We start from the raw sequence: 27160 nt of genomic DNA on the forward strand, positions 1-27160 counted from the left end.
TATAAACCACTGGAATAAAAAAGGCTTTCCGAATACGTTAGCTGAGCAAGATATCAACTTGTTTTTTTATTATTATTTCATTCGTACTGTGGCGACACTCGGCAACAATGTATATCGACGAAGCGAAATGCCCAATGAACCATCGATATCCTTCCGCCGAATATTCGAGAAGGTCCGCGACCGTTGCCACGCACGCCTAACAAACGCGTGGCTAGTGGGGATATTGAGGGGTGACAAACAGAAAAGAATCGGATCCGATCGACAGTTAAGTTTGAACCGGGAAGCGATAAAGTCGAGTTGTAACCGGGCAGCGAAACCGAGAGCGATACACGATGCGACCAAACGAAGACACTTGTTAATAAATATATTGTTGACCTAAACACCGAGTGATTATTTAACGCACGACATCCGATATCACCTTAGTATTTTACAATTTGTCCAGCTGGACATTTGGTACATTTTTCTAACTTAATTGCTAAATAACATGTGAATGGCTACCCCCAGCGGGATACCATCTTCCAGTTTGACTATTTTATTTCTTTAGTGAGGTCAATGGGGTGTTTTCTTTTTAGTCTTCTTTCTATCAGAGTTTTGCTCGCTTCCACAGCCAGCTGGTTTGGATGTGATGTCGTTCTTTCCTTGTATTTTTCTGCGTATCTGCCGATTTCTTTTTTCACCGTTGGTATTTTTAAGTCTTTGCGTATATCCTCGTTTCTAACCTACCAGAGGGCGTTCACTATTGTTCTCAGTACCTTCGATTGTAGCGACTCTAGTTTACTTATGTCTTATTATATGTCTCTAGTTTATTCTAGTGTCTAGTTTATTCCTGCTATCCCCATAGTGGTATTCCGTACGTCCAAATTGGTTTTATTATCGTTTTGTATATTTTTAATTTATTTTCTATGCTGAGTTTAGAATTTCGACTAGTTAGCAAGTACATTTGTCTTCTTTTTCTCCATATTTTGTCTATAATTAATTTAATATGTTGCTTCTATGTAAGTTGTGTGTCTAAGTGGAGTGCTAGGTATTTAACTTGCCTTGTTTGTGTTATGTGCGTACAATTCAATTGGATATTTGGTGGTTTCCGTTTTCTTAGTGTAAATGTAATATGGTTGCATTTACTGGGGTTTGCTTTTATTTGTTTATCTCGTAGCTATTTTTCTATTTTTCTGATGTGCTCTTGTAGTAATGTGGCTGCTGTTTCTGCATTAGTGTGCCTGACTAGTACAGCCGTGTTGTCCGCGAATGTCAGTATTTTGCTCTTGGTAGATGTTGGTATGTTGGCTATGTATAGCGTGTGTAATATTGGCCCTAAGACGCCTCCTTGCGGTAGCTCCGCCTTGATATCTTTTACTTCAGAATATACATCCTTTATTTTTACTACAAAAGTTCTGTTGCTTAGATATGATTTGAGTAAGTGGTGGATTTGTTCCGGGAAGTGTTTTTTTATTGTTTGTAAAAGACGTTCGTGGTTCACTTTGAGATATCAACTGAGAAAAGATTAATTTCGTATAGGAAACTCGGTTTTGAACTCGCAGGGATTAGAGAAAATGATAAACAGTGGATGGAAACGGTGAAACATTGACAATGTGGCTGATCGCTGACTACAATTCCGCTCTCCATAACGCTTATTATTATAAATTCAGTGGCTGCGCGTACGACTGATATTTACGACATTCGATAACGCAGTATCACGTTAGTAAAATATCGTATCTACAGTTGGCAGATACAGTGAGAAAAAATGGAATGGAACCGAGGAATCTGCATGTCTCGTATATCGTGCGAAGAAAAATACTGGAATGTTAAAAATACAAAATTCTTCGTTTCTCTCCTACAACAGTTTATGGATTTAACGGCTTCCCTTTATTTATACTTTCGTCTCGATGTTGTTGTTTGCTCAGCTGAAAAACAGAACCTCTTCAACCTCGTGTATTAAAAAGAAAAAAAGGAAAAGTAGAAGACAAAGATCAAATATTGGCAACATATTTATCTTTTGACAAGAAAAAACGTTGATGAATGCGCGATCATGAAGGAAGATTAAACAGCGAATTCCGTGTCGTAATTCCAAGATGGACGCGAATAGTATCGACTACCTGGTCAAAGAAAAAATTGGTTGCACATTAAATCAACGAAAACTATGTTATTTATGAACATAAAGGTTGGCAACTAAGTGATTACCGATTTTGTTATTAGGTGGTATTGACAAAATCCGCAATCACTTAGTTACCAACCCAATAGTTTGCATTAAAGCAACGAACACTACATTAGCTTGCAATCTTGATTTTTGGTTAATTGTAATAATGAGTCATTAATTAATTTGACTAATTAAACAATTGGTCATTAACCCGGCCATTAATAATCGTAATAAGAGTCGCTAACAAACTTGTATAAGAGAAAGAGCAGTTTATATTGAATTAAATTTTACATGGCGATATTCGATTAGGAACAAAGATCACTGTACGTTCGTTGATTGAAGGTTATGTACCATACCAATTGAATTTATTCTCTCTTTCATATTATAAATTTATCATTTTTTGCAAATTTCTCGACTCCACAGACTGCGAATGTTTATGTATTTATGGGAAATTTAAATGTTCAGAAAGTAGTCAAAGTAGTATAAAATAGTCATTATGATCTCTTTCTACAGTTGTGTTCGTAAAAATATGAGTTTATTTACCAAATGTCCAGCTGGACAAATTGCAAAGTACAAATTAAAAAAAAAAAAAATATGTTTGTCGAAATCTCCGCAATCGAGTCGATTAGAGAAAGCAATTAATTACACGGAGATATTATAAACCGTCGACGATTAAAATAATTTTTTTTTCTCCTAAAATTGACATATTTTCGAACACGGCTAGAAAAATTAATTACGCGGCATAAAAGTGAAGATGTGGTGCGAGAGCATGTGCCGCGATAACAAATATAAAATTCAACATCGGCATTGTTTATTCTGCAATTAAATGTCTTAACAAACGCGATATTTCAAGTTAATTGTGAAAACGCTGCAGCTCCATCGAAACTCTTAATTTGCCTGCGTGCGTTCACGGTTAACAAACATCGACAAATTACTCAAATAAGGCGGACACAGACACTTTTCAACAGCGCGCTCGAATCAACATACCCGTGGACAAATATTGCGCCTCGTGCAAACTGCATGACAAGCTGATTCATAATCGAACCGCGGTGGGGAACCGCGAGCGAATCGAGAGAAAAAAAAGCAAAAAAAAAAAAAAAAAAAAATGTCGGAGAAAAAAGATAGGATTCCACTGTTGGCAGTGTTTGCTAATGGAATTTCCGTTCTGAATAAATTTCGTGTAACGAACGAGTCGGAATAGGAACGATACAGTTTGACGGGCTAACAGCGCCACCATTTCGTCTGCGCGCAACGCATTAAAAAATATTCTCTCTGTTCTGGTTGCCCCGTTAAAATAAAGAGCAATATTTCATATAACGGTGGTTTTCTTTCTCTTTTTTTTTTTTCAACGTTCTCGTACATTTTACCCCGTAATTCTTTTTCGAACGTGTAGCTTTAATGGATTTTTTTCCAAGGACATCCGGTATTAAATGAATGTCGTTAATGTCTTCCTGCTGCTGGCTTTCCGTGGTATGAACTTGCGGAAACGCTTAATATCGTGTGTTACACGCCATGCTTTACAGATTTGATAAATTGGTAGGTAGCGGAGATGTTACGTTCGCTCTTTCGATGGATGAAATAGAAACGTTTTTTGGAATGAACGAATGAAGGGAAAGAGATAGGAAGAAAAAAAGAAGTGCAATTTGCTACACGTGCTTATTACAGGTATTTAGTGTGTACTGTTATTAGGTTGTAACATACACTGGCTACAAAAAATATTTGCAGATACGTTGATCAATAATAAAAAAAATGTTAATCTACATTTCATTTTCGCGATGTCAAATTTTTATATTCACGTGAAAGTAATACTAATAAATGAAACTTAATTAATTAGTACGTAAATGTAGCGGTAAATATAGCAATGTTTTTTCTAGCCACTTTAATACCTGTTTAAGTTATATTTGTATTTTATTTATTCTACTACGCTTATTACGCTTATTATTATATTATTATATTATACTTTTTATATTTATCAATGGAAATTTATTTTAATATTCTTGTTACCAAAGATTTTGATACTAAATATTTTTCATTATTGTACTTATTGTTATTATATAGTTTTTATGATCTCAGAACATGGAGTTCCTTTTGTAAAATAATAATAGATAAATAAATATAAAAATATTCTACTATTATATATTTTTTAAAGATTAGTCATTTTGGCTGATTTTTGTAGAGATAGCTACGTCTCAAATGCCGGTAGATTTAGTGTTAATATCTAAAAAAAGAACTCTGCAAGAAACTCTGAAGCAAGAATGACCTTGTATGACCTTACACGTCTAATACCAAACTTTAATAATCTACATACATTATTCGCCATGATAACTATAGTTATAACTAAATCAGGGGAAATTTTCAATGATAAAAGAACTGCAGGTTGTTCGATCTTTTTAAACATTTCAGCCTTTCCATTCTAAAAGAACAAAAGATTCTAAATGGACCATTTCATTTTCTTTGGCGCGCGTATGTGTTGGAACGGGGTGGAAATCCATCGGGAGAACGTGGCATTTGTTAATACCGCTAGTCGGTGAAAAGTTGGAAAACGCGAGTTGGTTCTCTCTCGTAATTTATTTATCGGCCGCGTCTGCATCGTGCAAGCTGAAAGCGCTATTCACCGAAGGCCTTGGGGAATTTTTAATGAAAGCGGTGGCGGAGTCGTATGACGAGGCGCGAGCCCGCGCAAGACGCTCTCCCAAGACATGATTGCATAATTATTGAAATACGGGTCATTCGATTCGCGCCTCTATTACAATCTGGCGAAAATAAACGAAAAATGTGAATACCGGTGGTGCTTTTTCTGAAAACAACAGAGACGTGTTGGAATTTCGTTGAAATTTTGAATCCTCTTCAGTATTTTTATACGCTCTTATCTATTTATCGTGGAAAGTATGTACTTACATCGATACGGTCGTGGCAGCACTTGGCAACAATGTATATCGCCGAAGCGAAATGCCTAATGAGCCATCAATATCCCAACGGTCCTTCCACCGAATATTCGCGAAGTGGGCGTGCGTGGCAACGGTGGCAGACGCTTAACAAACGCGTGGATAGTGGGGATATTGAGGGGTGACAAAAAGAAAGGAATCGAATCCGATCGACAGTTAGGTTTGAACCAGAGAGCGATAAGGTCGTGATCAAAAGAAGACACTTGTTAATAAATATATTGTTGACCTAAACACCGAGTGATTATTTAACACACTACCACCAATATCATCTTATTGTGTTATCTGTTTTGTCTTTAACTGCGGTTCAAATAAAATACTATCCTTTTTTCCGGGTACAACGACATTTATAATTACGCGTGTGTAAATTTCAATTATGGGATGTTGATATATTGATTGGCAACTAAGCGATTGCGTATTTTAAATAAGAAGGAAAATTCAAAATTTTTGCTTAAAAATATAACTTTATTCAATTAGGTATTGTCCGTTTTTGTCGATCAGGCAGTGTCATAATTCCATGTTCATGAAGCTGATTTTTGCCAGCAAAATGCTGAATTAAATGTGAATTTACATCATCAGCGTCATTAAAAATTTTACCATTTAAGGAGTGCTGCATGGAACGAAATAAATGGTAATCTGAAGGCACAAGGTTAGGGCTATATAGTGGATGTGACAACACATCCTAACCTAGTTTCAATCATTTTTGGCGAGCGACCAAGGAAGTGTGAGGCTTTGCATTATCATGCTGGAAAACAACACTCTTACGATTTGCCAATTCTGGCCGCTTTTCTTGAACTGCATCGCTCAGTTTGGCGAGTCGTTGAACGTACACGTTTGAATTAATCGTTTGGTTTCTTGATAAAAGTTCAAAGTACAGAATTTCTTTATAATCCCACCAAACTGACGGCATAATCTTTTTTTGGTGAATCTCAGCTTCTGGTGTCGTCTGGGCTGGTCCATCTTGCATCACCCACGATCTTTGCCGAGTAACGTCGTTATAAACTGTCCACTTTTCGTCGCCAGTAATCAGTCGTTTCAGAAATGGATCAATTTCGTTGCGTTTCAGAAGCGAATCGCAGATGCTAATGCGTTGCGTCAAATGAATTTCCTTAAGCTGATGAGGGAGCCATAAATCGAGTTTCTTGACATAACGAAACTGTTTTAATTTTTTTTTTAATGCATGTACGCGATACATTGAGATTCTCTGCAATCTCACGCGTTGTGCTATGACGATCTGAATCCATAATGGCCTTGGTATGGATCTCATCAACTTCAACTGGACAGCCAGGTCATTGAGTATTTTTCAGTGAAAAATTGGCAGAACAAAATTTGGCAAACCAATTTTGACACTGTCTCTCTTTCAAGGCTTCACTCCCTTATACGGCACATGACTTCTTGTGTGCTTGCGATGTGTTTTTACCTTTTCGGAAATAATACAATAAAATATGTCTGAATTTCCATTTGTTGTTCTTGTTCTTCCATTTTTAAATTGGGATAAAAACGGAACTAAATAACTAATCGATACAATTTTTTATTAAATTAAAGGTAGAAGTCCAAGCAACAAGAAAACAATATAGGTTAGGTACTTTGAACACGCTGACAAAACAAAAGAATGTGCTAAGACCACCAATTAACAAAATCCGCAATCATTTAATTGCAAACTCCATAATAGAATAATAGAATGTATGTTAAATATTGTCCAATTAAAAGCAGAGGATAACAAATCAAAAATAAAACCTACAGCCAATTGTTGAAAAATTTCAACTAGAGAAATTACATTATTTTGCATTGAAACGCCCTTCCAAACTTAATGAAAAGATTTTATTTTAAATAAGCTAATACCGAACTATTGCCACTGACCATTGTGATATGCCAAGTTGTACAATGCGACTTTTGAAAAAGAAAAGATTCTATGTGTAAATATTTAAAAGAGATGGAGGCAGGAAGAAAAATGTTGAAATAGCGACAGAAGGCTAAGGAAGTCTTTGAGAGAAGCGTCGAAACGTCTGTATAGAAATACGTTGACGGTGAAGGCAAGCGAGCAGGATGAAAGAAGTGCAGCTTGCGAGAAGAAAAGTCGAGTAGTGTAGTCCGGAGAGGTTCGGAAAACGCGTGTTCATCTATCCTCTAGTGGTCGGTGGCCGCAAAAGGTTTCTTTTATCAGTAGGCACGAGCGGCAGTCGTGACATCAGGGGCACAAGGTGGAGAAGCATAGGACCGAGAGTGAGACGAAGGAAGAAGGAGGAGGCCAACTAAAGAGGCCGTGTTATCAAGTTTTAACGAGGTGTTCAGTGTTCGGATCTTACGAATGCGGGGCTACATCGCAGACACAAAGGGGACCCGTGCACCTCGCTGAAAGCTCGTTTTTCCGTGCCACCGAGGAAAATTGGTAAAGAGAAGCGCAAGAGGAAAGTATAGGTCTCAAGAAGCGAGCGTGTAAATCAATGGGACAGTTCAGTTAGCGACTAAATGGGCTAATGAGTAAGCAAATGAACGAGAAAGCCAATATGAAAGTACGTTGAGGGACGCGTAAATCGCAGCTGGGAAATTAAATGAATAAACCAACGAATGATTTAGGGTAGTCTTGGCATGTTCGAAGCTTGTAATATCGAGACAGAGTTAGTACAATTGGCTGGTGAACTGATACGCGAGTAGACGAATTAATAAATTGACAAATGTTAAATATATTGAGAAACAAATTTATTTGGCTTAAAAAAAGGTGGCTACATATTTTATTCTTCCAGCAAAAACGACATACACGCGAGTGAGTGATTAAACAATAAATTCAAACATTGTTTGAAAGATACATAATAATCGTTGCGTCTTTTACGATTATACTCCAGCTAAACGCAAACTATATATAACTAAATGTATCATTGATTTACAGTATGGAACGTCGATTGAAACACGCTATTGCTGCTAAAGGTGGTCCAAAAAAATATTAATATTAAATAATTTAGTAATATATGTAGCATTCAAATACTTTTGTCAGCCACATACAATGCGTGCTTCTAATAAATGTATCACCTCTTACCTACGTTGTTGAATCCTTTTCAAATTTTACTAACATAACCTCAAAACGTCCATCTTCCTATTGACATCTGCTTGTCTAAGCAAATTACTTTAATGTACATTATTTTGCCATTCAAGTTTGCATATGTAAGCGTTCGAATACTTTCGTGAGCCACTGTATGTACCAATACCTTTAAGGAAATTCGATTAGTGAATTGAGTACGTGAACGACTTAATACTCAATCGATGAATTCTGTCAGCAAATTAATAAATTAAAGAACAAGTTGTCAGTACTCGGTTATATTGACGAATTAATCTCTGTGAAACGTATCAAGGAATAACAGAGTAATATTTATAAGCGAGAGGAGAAACAAGTGTAAGAGAAACGCGAAGGAAGGAAAAATAACGCCGCTGAAACACCATCATCCATTCTCGCTGCTCTTCGACAAATGAAAAGGAACGGAACTGTTGCGGTCGATCGAGAGCGGAACGGTCCGCTTCGATTGGCATCGTTGTTGCAGTAACAAAATAATTGCGGGATTTCGTGAGAGGATGCCGCGCCTTTCGCCTTCTCCAAAACACTTCTGTAAAATCGCAGCACTGCTCGTTCCACTCACGGCTGTTGAGTACCGCAGCACGATTCCGATAGAAACGCAGAAAGATGAAACGAGACGCGATGTTTAACTATCGGTTGCACCTGAAGGATTCAATCTTTTACACTTCTTTTTTCCCCTATTCTTTCTTTTTCCTTTTTGCACTGTTCTTGCTTCTCTCGGAATTTTCTTCGAATAATTTCCTTCCACTGTCGGACTAATTAGCGTAACGAACGGCTAGATAATCCACGCTTTATGTGTATTGCGATAATTATAGATCGTAAATTTTGATCTGCACGCCGGATGTTTCGGTAAACAGGTTTGTAAATAACAGTGATAAATAATATCTTTAAAAACCGCGATTCTACGGTTGGAAATGAATGCGGGCAAATAACGTAAATCTTCTTTGTCCTGAATTTAAATTTGTATAAGCTTTTGTTAGCTGCGAGCGCTACGGTTAATAAAGTCGTCTGACGGTCGATAAAAGAATCTTAATGGCCAGATGATGAAGGAATTAAAAAGAATGAATTTCAGTAATTGGAATAATGATGTGTAATATGTAGCTGTATAAATGTATTCTATATGTATGAAATTATAGTTAAATTAATACAATGAATACAAATGGTTATGTGTAATTCACTTCTTTGTTTGAATAAAAATCAACTTCAATTACACCAGCAAAATCTGAAGTTTGTTAAAATAACGGTTTTAATGTAAAGCAGAATTACAGCACGTCGAGTGTCTAAAATGAAAAATAAAAAATTGAAAATACACGTAACATTAGATACGAAGGTAAATGTTAACTGAGATAAATTAACGTAACAACTATAAATCAATATCATTCGTCTCACACAAAACGTTGTCGATTTATCGTCGAATTTACCAAATGTCCAGCTGGACAAATCGTAAAGTACAAATTTGAGGTGGAAATAGATGTAAATGCCCCCAGAAATACTCTTGATGTTCAACAAAAGGGTTTATTAAACAATTAACAGTCAACGATCAATAATTAACAATTACGCTTCTCGAATGTGTTTGCTTCCCTGTTACGCTAGATCCTTCGCACTTTGTTGTTCGAAACGGAATGAATCTTTTCTCTCTTTTGTCGCCCCTCGGTATCCCCACTATCCACGCGTTTGGTAGGCGTCCGCCACCGTTGCCACGCACGCCTTTTTCTCGAACATTCAACGGAAGGACCGTTGGGATATTGATGGCTCATTAGGCACTTCGCTTCGACATATGCACTGTTGCCAAGTGCTGCCACAAATTAAATAATAAAAATAAAAAATTTATCGTCTATCAAATTATTCCCTTCTTCAATTCTCTGTTTCATATTAAAACTAGAACTACCACACCAGACAAATTGACTGGTTTTACAACTTAATTTTAAAATTCCTACTTCGTATTATATTTTCTTTCCGCAAGAATGTAATGACTTTCGCAACGATAACTAAAAGAATAATATAATGAATTTTATTTTGTTTTTTATGTATTCGAACTGAAAATAATTTTGTATCGAGGCTAAGAAGTAACCAATACCAGTCAAAAATGACTAGTACTTGTCGAAGTGTAAAATCGTCGTGCAATCTGTTTATCGAACCCCAATTAACCAGTTTCCTCGTTTTGTACAACTTGCCACTCGTTTTTACAATTTTTACTACGTATTATTCGATATGATGATATCAGTTATGATGAAAATTCCGGATCGATCGCTAGATCGCTAGATGCTAACGCTAGAAATACCACGTCAGTTAAAACGCCTAGTTCTTCAATTTTATAAATTTGGCAACCCTCGTTTAGGGATCATGGTCCTAAATGGATTAATAACACCAAAAATGTACTGCATATATTGAGATATGTATAAATTTGTGTGCTAGACTAGATTGGCCGCGTAGTAGCGACACACGTATGTGAATATGAATGTGTGGAAGTATGTGTGTGCGCAGCGTCTCGAAAAACATATGAATGCAACTGTTCCGTTGGCAGTCTGGTATGGAAGATGGCGTGATAAAGAAAGTGCTGAGACGCGTGCAAATGTATATCGACGAAAATCCTGGAAATCGTTCATTAAATAAGTCTATAACTATTTTAATTTGAATTCTAAGTGTAACCTTATTGTTCCTTTACATTTATTTCGGCAATTAAGATCCACAATTCTCAACAACATAACATGGAATTCCTTCTGTAAGAAAGTAATAAATCAATAAATATAAAAATGTTCTATTATTATGTATTTTCTAAATACCAGTCATTTTCGCTGGTTTTGGTAGAAATAGCTTCGTGTTAACTATCGATAACTCTAGTGTTAAAATATGTCCTTCATTCCACACAACCAAACGATATAAAAATCCATGTTAATGTCATTATCCTATTTCTAGCGTGTAGTCTTCATTTTAAGTCCATCGTACAAGACACCGGCGTATTTGCGAACGATATGCAAATACCAAACAGACGAACCGTTGGTGAAATGTTGGCGAACAGCAGTGAGGACGCACTTCAACGTAGCTATCATCGAGTCAGACGACTATACAAATCGTCATCCAGCGACAGCCAGCGCCACATCTACATAATAACGTTTGCACTCCCATTTGAGAGTAATTCGTCAAATAGCCACGTGTATTTACAAAGCGATTAAAAAGCATTGCGCGCGATCGTTTCGACGAAATTAATAGTAATAATTGGCGGATGTAAAACCAGCAGCACGAAGTGGACGCGGATGAATAAAAGATGAAATTTAAAACGAACGAACAGACGCGGCCAAGTTTTCGGTTGGAAAATCTAGCCAGCAAGGGTTTCACTCCTCCCCTCTCTTTCTCGCACTCGCTCTCTCTCGCTCTCTATTTATTAGGGCACGGTTCAACGATATCTTCGAGTGGCCATAAATCTCGAGTAGTTGCCCGTTAACGAGATAATGAAGAAAATGAGAGGAATTTTCAGCGAACGAGAAACGATATACCGCGGAGCTTGTTTGCATTTTTCGTGGAAAACCATCTATTAAGAGAGAGGAAAAAGAAATATGAAAAACCACGATAGGCATCGGAACGCAATTATCGCTGCTATCGATGCGCGCAGTGGAATTTTCTACAGAATTTAGTCGAGGATACTACTTCGAGGATTTTACGAAATAAATCATTTTACAAAATGCAACATTAACCCTTTGCACTGGGAATTTTATTTCAATTTCGTTAGCAGCAGCTGCCAACGCTTTTAAGTGTTTTATTTGATATTTATTTTAACTAAAAAATAAGATGATTTAAATAAATAAAGGAAGATAGAAATTCACTTAAATACCAGTTCTATTCACACTATTGTTGTATTTTGTGATTTTTAAGTGTAGGATATATCTTGAAACAATTTCCAGCATGCAATCCTGCTTTTCCATCGCACGTTTCACAAAAAAGGGACTCGACAAAGCAGCTGCTGAGATAAAAACTGATGTCGAGTGACACTCGACATAGCAGTGCAAAGGGTTAAATGTTGTTAAAATTTCGAACAACATTAACCGAGCAATGGTTCGTCATAATATTATTAAACATCAATTTCACAATTTTATGAAACTTGCTATTTTCTCCATGCAAAGTTTACATAGTAACGAAGAAATATAGCCATCTCTTTAAAATTCCCTGCCATAGCCATAAAATAAAGAAAAAAGTAGAATGAGATACCATAGGATGATTACAAGAAAATTTGCAAATGAAACATTGCGTTAATACTCTGTTAATTAATGGGTTAACCAATCAACTTTTCGCTAATTTGTTTCGCACCAACACGGTTCCACGAGCTACTGGATTGGCAACTAAGTGATTGCGGACTTTGTCACTACCACCTAATGACAAAATCCGCAATCACTTAGTTGCCAACCCCATACGTGGCTTGTCTACTACTCATACACCAAATAATATAATATATGAAAGAATATATTAATATTAATATACTATTAATATTAATATAATTTATATATTAATACTAATATATTAATTATACTATATATTAATTATATTGATATGTATATTGTATATATTATACAATTTATAATATAATAATATAATATTTATATATTATATTAATATATTACATATATATTAATAGTAATATATTAATTATATTATATATTATATATTAATTATATTGATATATATTGTATATATTATACAGTTCATAATAATATAATAATATAATAATATAATATTTATATATTATATTAATATATTACATATATATTAGTATAATTAATATATAATATATAATGTAATATACAATAATAATAATTTATTAATACTAAGAAACTAATATATATTATTAAGAATATATTAATATTAATATATTAATATTACTGAATATATTACTAATCTCATTAAAACGTATCGTTATAGCAAATCATAATTGTTTTCCTCACAAGCAAACAGATCAAGGATAAGGTGAGATTTCATGATAAGAGATACGTATGAGTGAAGCGAATGCGAAACAATATGTTCCGGTTTCCACGAGAATCTTTCATCGAGTATGAACAGCCAGCTAAATTTCGCGGTGTCTAACTTCAACAAACAGTATCATATATTAGTTTGCGAGACACAAAACAAGATGAAGTGCAAGTACGATCCTGAAGCAGGACGCGAGCAGAAACTGCTACACCGCAAACTACAATCTTCCGGAGGACCTATCAACTACAACTTAGGTTTGCATTTACTGTGAAGGATCCAGCGACAGTTGGCGAAATCGCAAATCCTTAGAAGGACACGCGGGAAACTAGGATTTAAGAAACGAATCACATGAAACATATTGGGTTGGCAACTAAGTAGTTGCGGATTTTGTCATTAGGTAGTATTGACAAATCCGCAATTACTTAGTTGCCAACCCAATAAGATTGCAATAACCACCACTTTCTTTCTATTCTTTAATAATTATTTATACTATATTATTGCTCGAAAGCTTCGTATCAGTACTCAATATTGTAATATTTTAAAGATTTAGTAACTTAAAGATCGTTCAATTGTTTCTTCATTTGCAATTTAATTAAATTATCAAATATTTTGATAAATTTGAACACTTTACATTAATATTGGGTTGGCAACTAAGTGGTTGCGGATTTGTCAATACTACCTAATGGCAAAATCCGCAATCACTTAGTTGCCAGTCCAATATAAAGAGATCATCGATCCGTAATTCCGAATTTCTCGAACTTTGCAGAAAATCTCTCGGGATAAGGAAGAGAAGAATTTCCCAAGCCAATTTTCTTTCTAGAAGTATCATAATATTTCATGATGGAACTTCTCTAATTCGAAGATAACGTGAAGATCTGGAAGTAACCCAGCGAGGGACAAAGTTCGCCGGGAAAAATATTATTACGAGATAATTCAGCGGGAAATGAAGCAGGTACTTCGAAGGAAAGCAGCCTCTACACTCTAACGTCTCACGGCTGGCATTTTCCCTTTGCTGGCTGGACGAGCGCGCCAGATTAAGCTCCGCTTGAAAATAGTTACTCGCGCCAAGCACCGTCATCCTCGCGAGGAGCAAGCTGTTTTACATTTAAATCAAACCGGCTGTCTCGAAATCAATTCGAGCCTGGGACAGTGGTGTTTTACAATTTAAATAGCCCGCCCGGGGAAATAAAATGGCCGCTTATTACGCGGCGCGTCTACGAGTTATAGACCAAAGTCCCTTTCGATCGTCGAGATCGCGATAAGCGCTTATCGCGATTATGTTCTCGAAGAAAGTCACTCTCTTGTCGTGTAAATTAAGGAGAAGAGTAGTTGAACTTTGTTTGAGACAGTCGTATTGTTCGAGTCCCCGTTAAGAATTTGGATTTTGATTGAGGTTAGAAATTTTTTCCAAGTTTTCCATCGAACATTTTCATATTGCACAGATCAATCTGTGCCATTTTATCAGGAAATTTTATTGTATCAGGAAAAATTATTGGTAGACTGTGCATGCTCACACGTTCACGGGAAATTTGAATACGTAGAACGTATAGTATGCATAAAAGTGTATAAAATATTAGGTTGGAATTTTATATTATATATATGTATTAGATTATAATTATTTCTTCGTATTTATGTAGATTAAATATTTATTATATTGTATTTTAAGGTATAATGTACTATAATGTATTTATTTACTGATATTTAGATATAACCTATTATTTTGAATTAAAATATCTTGACTATTTTATTTAATTTATATAACAATTAGATTTAAGTTAGTTGTAATATGCAATTATTGCACTGCATTTTTGAGGGGTTGTACAGTACAGTATATTGTGATATAGCTTTGTATTAATTTGGAAGTATTTATATTATATATTATATAAGTATTAAATATTTATTATACTATATTTTTGGAGTAGTAACATAGTGTACTATAATATATTTATTTACTGATATTTAGATATAACCTAAAATATTGAATTAAAATATCTTGACTATTTTTTTAAATTTATATAATAATTAGATTTAAGTTAGTTGTAATATGCAATTAGTGCACTGTATTTTTGAGGGGTTGCACAGTACAGTATATTGCGATATAGTTTTGTATTAATTTGGAAGTATTTATATTATATATATATATTACAATGGAATTATACGCCAGAGAAGATTCTTCGTTATTTTTTAAAATTATTTCGAGATCGTATAATTTTGCATTTCAATATTAGCTGCAACAAGCAAGGAAAAAACATCAACGACGTTCGAAGAGACTCAGAAAGATGATATAAGAAAAATATTTTTTGAGAACTATTCGTCCTTCGACATCACTCAAATTACATACAAAATACTATACTTTCTGTAATCAACCGAAGAAGATATATTAGGTTGGCAACTAAGTGATTGCGGATTTTGTCATTAGGTTTATTGACAAAATTCGCAATCACTTAGTTGCCAAGCCAATATAACCGAGACGCCCTATACACAAGAAATAGAAACAATTTGCGCGAAATCGAAGAAAATCGAGATGGAAATCGCCGCAGGATACCTAGTAGCGATGAGGTGCATCTGAACAGATGACAAGCACGTTCCATCATCAAGAGCAATGATACAACTGAGCCAGTTCGCGGTAACGTTGTTGCCCAACTACGATGAAACAAACGTTCGTACACAATAGTCGCGAGATTAATGAATTCACTTAGCAGCTGATGATTACTGATACTATGGATAACCTTTAAATCATGATGGGCTGTTACTTCATAGCAGATCAATCGAAAAACAAGCAACTATAGTACCTACAGACGCTATGCGCAAACCTGATGACCGAATGTTATCGAAATCGCAAAAAGTGAGATTCACAATTCGCCACTTCAAATAATTAACACTTTACCGACCGCTAGCGATTCAACAGCATACGCACGTCTGACCGGCATCTCAGGCGCAGATTCTCCCTGGCGCTAGCTCTGCTTCGGTTTAAACTCTCTGATACCATTCTTTTCGTTCATTGCGAACGATAAGTTTTTCAAATTGGTATAAAACTGTGGAAGCTTACAAAGCAACGCAACTGACGCAACTGGGCAAGGTACCTTAGTACTAAATAACAAATTACTGCTCAAATAATGAGAAAGACTGTGGGCGACAAAAAGCTGATTAATAGGCTATCGGTCGGTAAGCATCGGCGACAAAAACCGATTAATCGACTATCGGTCGGTAAAATGTGAAGCAAACAATTAAGTAAATAATGAAGGTTTTTATTGCGCTCCACAGTTAGATGTCCACAACAGCGACAATTTTCGAGTTGTCGAATTTATTCATTTATTAGGTTGGCAACTAAGTGATTGCGGATCTTGTCAATACAACCTAATGGCAAAATCCGCAATCAGTTAGTTGCCAACCCGACAGATGATCAAATACGGCAACTCGAAAATTCGGAAATATTCAAGATGAAATACGAATGCAGCGAATTTGTATTTAATTGCTGTTTATTTGATTGTATTGATGGAAATGTCTGCAGTAGAAATTATTATTTTACTGCAAGCTATACTTATTTAAAAGCTTTTAATTTGCGCAGCAAGTTAAATGTTTCTCTATGTTTTATTTAAAATAATAATAAATCCTTTCAGTTAATAAGAGACAACAAATACGTGGAAAAATATTAAAGCAGCTTTTTCAGGTACATATTTTAGACAAAAAATAAAACACTATCTGTTGATAATTGGTTAGCTGTGTATTGTCTACAGCTCTTTGCCATCTATTTCTATAAAGCTCTTATCATAACGAGTTTTATTGTTGGAAACTCGGTTCCTGCAATCAGGAAAACCGCATTACTCATAGAACTAGCTTAATATAATAAGACAAGTCTAATTGAAGTAGAATAAGAAACTGTTACACAGACAGCTTCAGGCGTCTCATGCTGCTATTTCATTTTCTTTTTAACATAATTAGTGGAAAGTTTTACGAAGTTAATATACCAGATGAAAGATATAACGTGTTCTTTTTAAACTTGGTAAACTTTATCTCACCATCCCAACCCTCAAAAACCTCAAATCTGATCCGAAACTTATCAACAGAATCTCAATATCTTAATTAAATCGAACTTAACCTAAAAGCACCTATTATACTTTTCAAATAGATGATTGCAATCTATATACCTAATTTTATTCTTTCTTCGACATTCTTTTAGAATAATGAACATCTTTTTAACAGCTAATGATAAATTAAAAACATACGTTTAATTTAAATCTGAAAAATTGTTGCAAGAGATATCACAATGGAATATGAACATTTTTAAAATATCTCTTTCCGCCCTAGTTCTAACAAAACCAACTAACATTGGTGAAAAGTTTCATTAGCGTTTATAAGCAAAAAGAAAACATTACCGTGAAAAATATCACTGAAAAAGTTTGATATTTTCAAGCTAATTAATTCCACTCAGATTCTAGCAGAACTAGGCATTTACCGACCGTGGTAAAAAATATTCCGAAAAGCTTGAAGCATTTTCGAAGAAACTAGTCCCATCGAAATTGCACGAAATGGAGGAAAGAACGAGAACAAAAGAATCGAATGAGGAAGGAAAAGGGATCCGTAACTCTACCACTTTTTCCCGATTCTTCGAATCTCGTGGAAAACATCTGAAGAAAGTTGCATGGAAATCCATCCCACGGAATATTCGAGCGACCAATCGATTTAGAAAGCGTATCCGATGCTAAAAATTGAAAAGTTTCGTCTGTGCGAATAGAACGTCGAGCTATGCCACCGGAAATATCCGAACGATAGCTTCGAAATATACATTCGCCGCTTTGAGCATAGCCGAAAAATCACGAGGGAACAAGAACTGGCTAAGCTACGGGAACTTCCGGCGGACGGAAGCCAAACTCAGCCAAACTTTTCATTCCAGATTAGGTATTTGCTTCGAACTGAGCTTGCTCGTGTTTCGTCCGGAAACTGTCTGTCTATATTTTCTTCCGATCAAATTTTATAGTGCAACTGATATTGATCGAACATTGAGAGAAAAAATTAATTTCGATGAATAGAAATGTTGAAAAAAAAAAAAAAAAAAAGAGATAGTTTTGGTTGAGGTTGTAACGCGAGAACTGTTGTAAAGAAATCAAAATTAATGATATCAGGTTTCTTGTGTATTCAAGTGTAATTTTGATAATGTTAACGTTTATTTTTATTGCGATAAAAATATGATTACAATAGATCGTATAAAACGCGTTAAATACATTAGAATAAAGCAAGATAACAAATTGATTGATGAGCTGATGAAAATAAATATTTATTTTCACCGAAACAAAGACATTGGACAGTGACTAATAATTAAGATTGTACAAATATTTTTCCATTTAAAAAATCTGAAAGAACGTAATAGGTAAATTTACATAATTACATTCTTATTAAATTTCAATGAAATAAAAGATTTGTTACATACATTAATAATATGTTTTTTTTGTCAACTTTGTATATATGCCATTTATTTTTGAAGTATTGTCCTGTTTATTATTTAAAGTATTGTCCTATTTACTACTGGAAGTATTGTCCTATTTATTATTTCAAGTATTGTTCTATTTAATACATAAATTTATATAATTACATTCTTATTAAATTTCAATGAAACAACATATTTGTTACATACATTAATAATATGTTTTTTTTTATCAACTTTGTATATATGCCATTTATTTTTGAAGTATTGTCCTATTTACTATTTAAAGTATTGCCCTATTTACTATTAGAAATATTATCCTATTTAATAGATACATTTACATAATTACTTTCTTATTAAATTTCAATGAAATAAAAGATTTGCTACATACATTAATAATATGTTTTTTTTTATCAACTTTGTATATATGCCATTTATTTTTGAAGTATTGTCCTGTTTATTATTTAAAGTATTGTCCTATTTACTATTGGAAGTATTGTCCTATTTATTATTTCAAGTATTGTTCTATTTAATACATAAATTTATATAATTACATTCTTATTAAATTTCAATGAAACAACATATTTATTACATACATTAATAACATGTTTTTTTTTATCAACTTTGTATATATGCCATTTATTTTTGAAGTATTGTCCTATTTACTATTTAAAGTATTGCCCTATTTACTATTAGAAATATTATCCTATTTAATAGATACATTTACATAATTACTTTCTTATTAAATTTCAATGAAATAAAAGATTTGCTACATACATTAATAATATGTTTTTTTTTATCAACTTTGTATATATGCCATTTATTTTTGAAGTATTGTCCTGTTTATTATTTAAAGTATTGTCCTATTTACTATTGGAAGTATTGTCCTATTTATTATTTCAAGTATTGTTCTATTTAATACATAAATTTATATAATTACTTTCTTATTAAATTTCAATGAAATAAAAGATTTGTTACATACATTAATAATATGTTTTTTTTTTATCAACTTTGTATATATGCCATTTATTTTTGAAGTATTGTCCTGTTTACTATTTAAAGTATTGTCCTATTTACTATTTAAAGTATATTGTCCTATTTATTATTTCAAGTACTGTTCTATTTAATACATAAATTTATATAATTACATTCTTATTAAATTTCAATGAAACAGCATATTTGTTACATACATTAATAATATGTTTTGTTTAATCAACTTCGTATATATGCCATTTATTTTTAAAGTATTGTCCTATTTGATAGAACATAGAAAATAAAAGTTGGCATAGCAATAATCATTTCAAACATCTTATTTTAGGTTATGTGCGCTATAGGAGAAAAATTCCTGTACACTATCATTTCCTATAACGCGAATTCCTATATCGCATAACCGTGCTATGCGACTGTCTACTGTATATATATATTTATTTATTTATTTATTTTATGGTATTGCTTGGCTTCCAAATTACTTATTCACAACATATTTAGGTATACGTTAAAGATCCTTTGTTTGTATATTTTACTAAAAATACCCAATATTAATGTTTACTTTTACTAAGCCAAAGAACATAATTACAATACATAGGAAGGGAAAATGAGGGAATGTCAATTTTTACAAATTTTCAGACTAACGTTTTTTTTCATATACTCGTCGTATATGTCGTCGACGACATATAACGAGTTTAACGTGTTATATATTACTTAGAATTATAATAGAAATTGAAAATGATACAGAATAAAGTGAAGAATGAAATGATGTTTTACTTTAATATATGAGAGAATATGAAGTTTTATTCGAAAAATAAATTTCCGTTTTCTGCGAAATTTTGAAACTTGACGTTCCCCCTTTTCCCTATGAATTTTTCATATATTTAATTATATCCGCCGTATTGTTTTAGTTTCAATTAAATTAAATGTAAAATATTCAGTACACACTAAAGTAGAAAAAGAGGTTTAAAGAAAAATCAACATTCCGCCTTCTTCATATATTTACTTATTTTTTTCGTATTGTTTTAATTCCAATTAACCAGTGCGTAACATATTCAGTACGTGTTAAAGCAAGAAAAACGTTTAAAGAAATAGCAATTAAAAAATGTTTTAATAAAAACGTCATGTTTTTTCCATGAAAATAACACACGTGGCAAGTGAATAAACATTTTGTTTACATTTCCCAGCGTTTTATTTCTATTTATTTCACCGAATTTCTCGTTCGAATCAAAGTTAGTCTCCGGTTGGATACGGTTTAGTCTATTTATTGTAATAGTAGTTTATATATTTACATTAAGCCAAACTCCACTATGAACAAATGTTTCGTAGTTTCTACCTAAATAAATAGAACTACAGCCGATGCAGTGAAGTAGAATTTCAGATCAAATTGCTGGCTGCTGTTTATTAAAAAATAATATATTTTCCTTATTATTATAAAAATGATCGTTGCTCTTATTGTTAATATATTATTACTGTATCTCATTGTTATACAAATTTCATTACATAAATGTATAAATGAATTTCCTATAAGAAGAAATTGTTTAGCCGTGGAAGGGCACGTAGTTGAGAAAACACAGTTGATTAACTTTAACATAGCAAAAAGAAAAACGAAAAAAGGAAAGGGAGTAGGCGCTGTGGTTGTCGTAAACACTTTGAATGCCGACGGGTATTTTGGTTCTTCGGTTAAATTACATCCGTCCAGACAACGATATTCGAAAAAAAAAAAAAAAAGGAAGGAAAAGGCCCACGGGTACTGAAAGGCCGTACAACCGGGCTAAAAACAAAGCCGCGCATTATACACAGGCGGTACACAACGAATATTCGTTACGAAGTAATGAAAGCCGTTGTTCGAATGCCAGCTGCCGGCAAATCGCTGCTCTGAAACGCGAAAAATGCCGACCAACCGAGAAAATACGAAAAACAGGGAACGCGCGACCTGTCGAATTTCGACGAATTTCACGTTGACGATACCTTTTTTTCTCTCCAACGAGCTCCGCGAGCAGCTTTATCATTACATACACGGATATTCGTTCACCTGCACCTACGTTACTTACGATATCTTTTTTTTTTACGAGTCACTAAGAGTAACGTTGCTCCATGGCCAACGAGAAGTTGTTTAAACTGCTGGAAGATAAATTGAAACGTAGATGAAAGTTCGAAATGAAAAGTAAACATTGGCGAAACAAGATTCCAAAGAATATTTTAGGACCCTCGGTTTAAATTAGCAGGTTTCATCATTAATTCACAGGGATGTGATTTTATTACTGGACATTTAATACGATTTAGTAAATATTTATTAAAAATATTGTTATAAAAAATTAAATACGATTGGTATAAATAAAAGAAAATATTTTCTTGCACTATTATGTTACGACCTGAATATTTTCTTATCAAAAATCCGTGTAAATAAATAACAATTATCGTTTGATAATCGATATATGTTGCATAAATATTGTTACGAAGCTATGGAATAAAAGTCGCATAAATAAGAGAAAATATACTTAAACGATTGAATTGTATCATTGAAAAAACTGAAATCTGTTGGTTCCTTGAAAATAATACAGTTATTAGTGATCATAAAGTAGCAATGAACGTGAGAATCGTAAGAAACATTCGCGGTGCCATTTCACTGCAAGTTCAATCTGAGAGAAAATTGTACAGCGGTGGAAATTTCAAATTCTTGCAGCCGTTAAACGAGCTATCGCGAATGCAGCGACATAACTGACGCGGCCATTTTAGCTGGAACGCCACCATAAACCATTCCGTTTCCATCTTCCACGACTATCTCCGATCGACCCGTGCAGCTGTACACGAAATTTTGCTTACTATTTAAGATAGAAACTTTTTCTCGAACACGCGGCATTCCTTGCAATTTATTTCTCCTTCCCTATAGCTGGTGTTGTATTTCCTAGGAATTATATTTCTTCGCCAAATTACGATGCAAACGTTGTAAATTTAGGTAATCGTATGAGTTATAGGGCAGTGGTTGATAAATTGTCGAGAATGTGTTCCAAAAAGAGATACATGCTACTTTATTGAATGGAAAATCATAGAATGTTTCTCATTTGATGATAAATTATCGAGCAACTGTCCCAAACATCCACTTTTTCTTTATTAAGTAGAGATCATTGAATTTCCATGCTAAATTGTTTAAAAATGCTCTTTAGAACTGTTCTTTAGTTAAAACTTTGACTGCCATGTTGGTAGGAAGTTGGCGGAGCGGTTCAACTTCTTATAATTGTAAAAATTGAATGAAAATTGACATTAACCGATAAATAGAAGACACTTTGAAATAAAAAGTGCCCCATTGAACAATTAAACATTTTTATTAGAACATCAATAAAAAAAATGAGAACAAATGTTGCATCTAACGGTGCACTGTGTTGAAACACATTAAACATAAAATTAAGTACATTCCACGGCTCTGATAAATGGCACTGTATAAGGTGCATTGCGAGTGCCATTCTAAAATCTGATACGTTGATTTTTGTTTTTGTTGCTTGTTTATGGAGTATCGTCGCGTTTGGAATTGATGTATTTAACAGTAGCTCTGAAGCTAATTTTATATACCACTTGAGGGTCCTTCTATGTAGTGTAGAATATGCTATACTTTGATCTGATAAATCTACACCACATTTTCCTCTCCTGTAATCTACCACTACCATTGCTTTATCACAAACATAATATTTTTTGTGGACCTCTACCATTTCAGCCGAATGTTTCGTCGAAATCATAGAAATAATCGTAATGCTGTTTACTAATATCTTGTACACGTTTCAACAATATATTCTGCACGGTTTGCTTACGACGAAATAACGAATGCGAATGGTTTGTTGAAATAAACGAAGCCTTGTTATAATATATCGCTATGATCTGATACCAGTGGCGCCACAGTAGTTACCAGTGACCACCAATAAGATAAACAATCCATTAGAAACGAATGTTGTCTTACATCATCAATTTATTATTATTTTGCCATTATATGCTTTGAATAATAAAAATACTCCCGTGGCGTCCTGAGCGAAACATGTGATTTCGGTGTGGCAGTCAAACAGAAATTACTGCAATTTCGACGCTAATTGTCAACCTTGCAGTGGATATATTGCCCAGAAAGTGAGGGAAAAAAGATGGAATTTTGTATTTAATAAAAATCCTTGAACTTTGATATGAATCGTCACGGAGTTGCAGTGGATGAACTGTCAGACAAGTGTCTCAAAAGCGGACCTTCTTTCACTTAACAGAGATCAATTGTTACGACCGTTCGCGGAGGGACGCGATCGCGAGGAAACGCGTCAGCGAGAACTACGATTCTAATAGTCGACGCCGCGAACCAGTCGTTTCCCTGTTTCGATTAGGATAACAGAGGTGGTTCGAATGATAGTAACACTGAATTAACAGAGTTAATATAAGCTTCTATTTTTAACAATATTTAGAATTATAATTAACACGTTACAAATGATTTAACGATGATACAACTAGTTTATTATTATAATTCGACTCGACTTTATAATATTTCTCAACGTATTCGTTTGACTAAGCGACTTTGATTTTATTTATCTAAACCTCTCGATGCATTCGGTTTGAATCCTCGTATTATACTGGCTGCCCTTCGATTTGTTTCCTTTGTCCTTCTCTTAGAAACGACCCCCACCACGCTCGGGTCTCGCAACCGTTCGCGCCCATGATCACGTATGCCACCTTTTTTGCGTAGGTAAAATAACAGACCGAAGGCGAATCGATGTTTGTTAGAAATCGCTGCTGGACGACAACTACGCGCTTATCGCTATTGTGTATATCTCGCCGGTCATGTAAGACGATCTGTCTACGACACTGTAGTACCAATGGCGACGGTTAGGAACACGGCCAATAGTAAGGGGCGTAACATCAATAATTATCGGATTTGGATATAATTGCAAGGGCCAGAAAGTTTCAACACAGAGTAAAATAAACGTGCCGCGATTGGATTCGTTAAATCCGAGAGTCTTGCTAATTATCTCCATCGGCGGAGTGGCAGTTAATGACCTCGCGTTTACTGCAACGTTACGTTCGGCAATCTCATTACAAACTAAATTAACTCGGCGATATCTTACAAGCTTATTTCTCCGCAATTTCCTCATCTCGCGCATGTTCTTGCTCTATGCCGAACGTCACAGTAAAAACGTGTTTAACGTATTTCCAAACTAACTACGTCGTTAAAGGTACAACAATGTGAATCAGTGGCCGATTAAACTTCATTAAACGACAGAACACGCGCATAAATAAATATTAATAAACATATAATTAAAATAAAAAAAATATATAAACAGAAGATTCAGTAATTTAACGAGCTGATAAATCGCCAGAACAGGAGAACAGAATATGAGGAAAGAAAAGGACGCGGTTGAAAGGAAAATCGAATAAATAAGATAACAAGAAGAGAATAATTCTATGTGCACTATCGACGATTCTTTCGACGATTTCGCGCTCGAGTATCGCGGTAACCGACGTCGAGCTGATTTCCGTAATTGATGTTGCATAAAGTCGAGACCCAAGTTATATAACTTTCCAACAGTCTCTCGTACTAACGATCTCGTAATCGGGAAACGAGAGCAACGAATATTTCTCTCGTTTCCATTTAAGAAGCCGTATTTCGCCCTGCCGGATCATATGGCGAACAAACTGTAGCGAACTGCATTACGATTGTTAGAATGGACTCGAGGATGTTCCGTGTATCGAGAAAGTTAGCTTTTCACTGTTACAACTACAGCACAGCACGGGCTAAGGGTAGAAGGCGAGGAGAGATTATGACAAAGAGAGAGAGAGAGAGAGAAAGAGAGACGAAATGAAAATTGGCAACAATAAGCTGGCCAATTGAAAGCCATCGAATATGAAACAGCCACCGAAACAATCATATACTCTTCCAACAAATGCCATTCCCCCTTCCTTTTTGCCCGATCCTCCGCCACCATTTTCCACTACTCCGCTTGTGCTTTTCTGCGTTCACGCTTCCTCCATCTACCATAGTCTCTTTTCACATTTTCTCCTTATACAACCAAATTCCAGCTGGTTATTGAAGAGAGTAAAACTCTTATAGAAAGAAGCTATTTCTACCAAAACCAGTGAAAATGACTGATTTTTAAAAAATACGTAATAATAGAACATTTTTATATTTATCGAGTTATTACTTTTTTATAGAAGGAATTCCATGTTATGTAGTACATTCTTGGTATTATTTGTTGAAGTAACTACTTTGAGAAAAACTCTACATTTTAGTTATGTATATCCGTGACCTTGAGACTACTAAATAAGGAGCGATGCATATTATTGTACCCTTGAGTATACATTATGTCTGGATTGCAAGGTCAAAGAACAAAGGAACTAATAAACAGATTTCTATTTATGTTCCCAGTAGCCTCTAGCCAAAGCTAGATTACAAAAAGGTTAACTTTTTTGGTAATGTCCTTTTGCTATAAATATATGAATGTGCTTCCTATCATTCCATTGTCTAGTAACACTAAGAGAGTAAGGATCTGAATCAGCATAAACTTATACATTATACTTATGCCTTTAATTATTTCAATATACTTTTCTATTGCAAATTCATCCATTCGTTTTTCAGTCAACCTTAACCTCAACGTTATCAATCCATCTGGGACTATCACCCCTAAACGACGGTTGACACATTTATAAAATTGTAGAACCAGACATTTTGACTGGTATTGCTATAAGTAGCCTTGATATAAAATTATTTTCAGTTTGAATATATGAAAAACAAAATAAAATTCATTATATTATTCTTTTAGTTATCGTTGCTAAAGTCATTACATCAGTGCAGAAAGAAATATAACATGAAGTAGGAATTTTAAAATAAAATTGGAAAACCAGCCAATTTGACTAGTGTGCTAGTTCTAGTGTTAAGCTAAAAAAATGTACCAAATGTCCAGCTGGGCAAATTATAAAGTACAAATTTAATAATAAAAAAAACATCCAGATTCAGTATAATATGTAGAAGAGACGTTTTTCGTGATATCAGAGTCTTCCAATCGATATCTGTCGAAATGGTTATCACTTGTAAAAAAGGAAAAACTCTACATGATCTGTTAAGTATTCTCGTAGTATTTTTTTCTAGTAATAAATTAATTTGAATGGTAAAGAGAAAGGCATTGATGAAATTAAGCTTCAAATATTTACAAAGAGGTAATTGTATGTAAGGATGTAGAGTTTTAGGGAAGGTGTTGAAGTGGTCACCACTTCTAAGAAAACTCTACATCTGGTCTTTAGTTTTCTCAAGCACTGAAGCGCCATCGACAGCGTATAGACAAAAGCCTGCGTGGAAGGCAAACCCTAAACGGTACACATGCAACGTTGGCTTCAGGGTTTTTCAGTCATAGGGTAACGCTGCTAGCGTGCGGATCTGGATCAACTCAATTATATTTCAAACTTTGTACTTATAGTTTGTATTCAAAATATATATATTTTCTACCTTATAATTTATCCACGCGTTCTTTTGCATTCGCATACGTTCAATAACCTCAACAATACCAAATGGATATCAAACGTATATTTTTCAAAGTGATCTGGAATAATACATTGAAGAGTTTAGGACAAAACTTATCTTTGCTAGTTTACTCTCCTCATTCTGTCGTCGACTACCAAAGCGTGTGGACGTG

The 27160-nt window shown here is 34.3% G+C and overlaps 1 protein-coding gene across 2 annotated transcripts in view; it reads right to left on the reverse strand.

Moving 5' to 3' along the window:
- Btk29a (tyrosine-protein kinase Btk29A) overlaps positions 1–27160 on the reverse strand; it is a 351109-nt gene that overhangs the window by 220299 nt on the left and 103650 nt on the right. The gene's annotated exons all lie outside the window — the stretch shown is intronic.

The sequence above is a fragment of the Bombus fervidus genome, chromosome 19 (genome assembly GCF_041682495.2).
Source record: "Bombus fervidus isolate BK054 chromosome 19, iyBomFerv1, whole genome shotgun sequence".
Classification (NCBI taxonomy): Eukaryota; Metazoa; Arthropoda; class Insecta; order Hymenoptera; family Apidae; genus Bombus; species Bombus fervidus.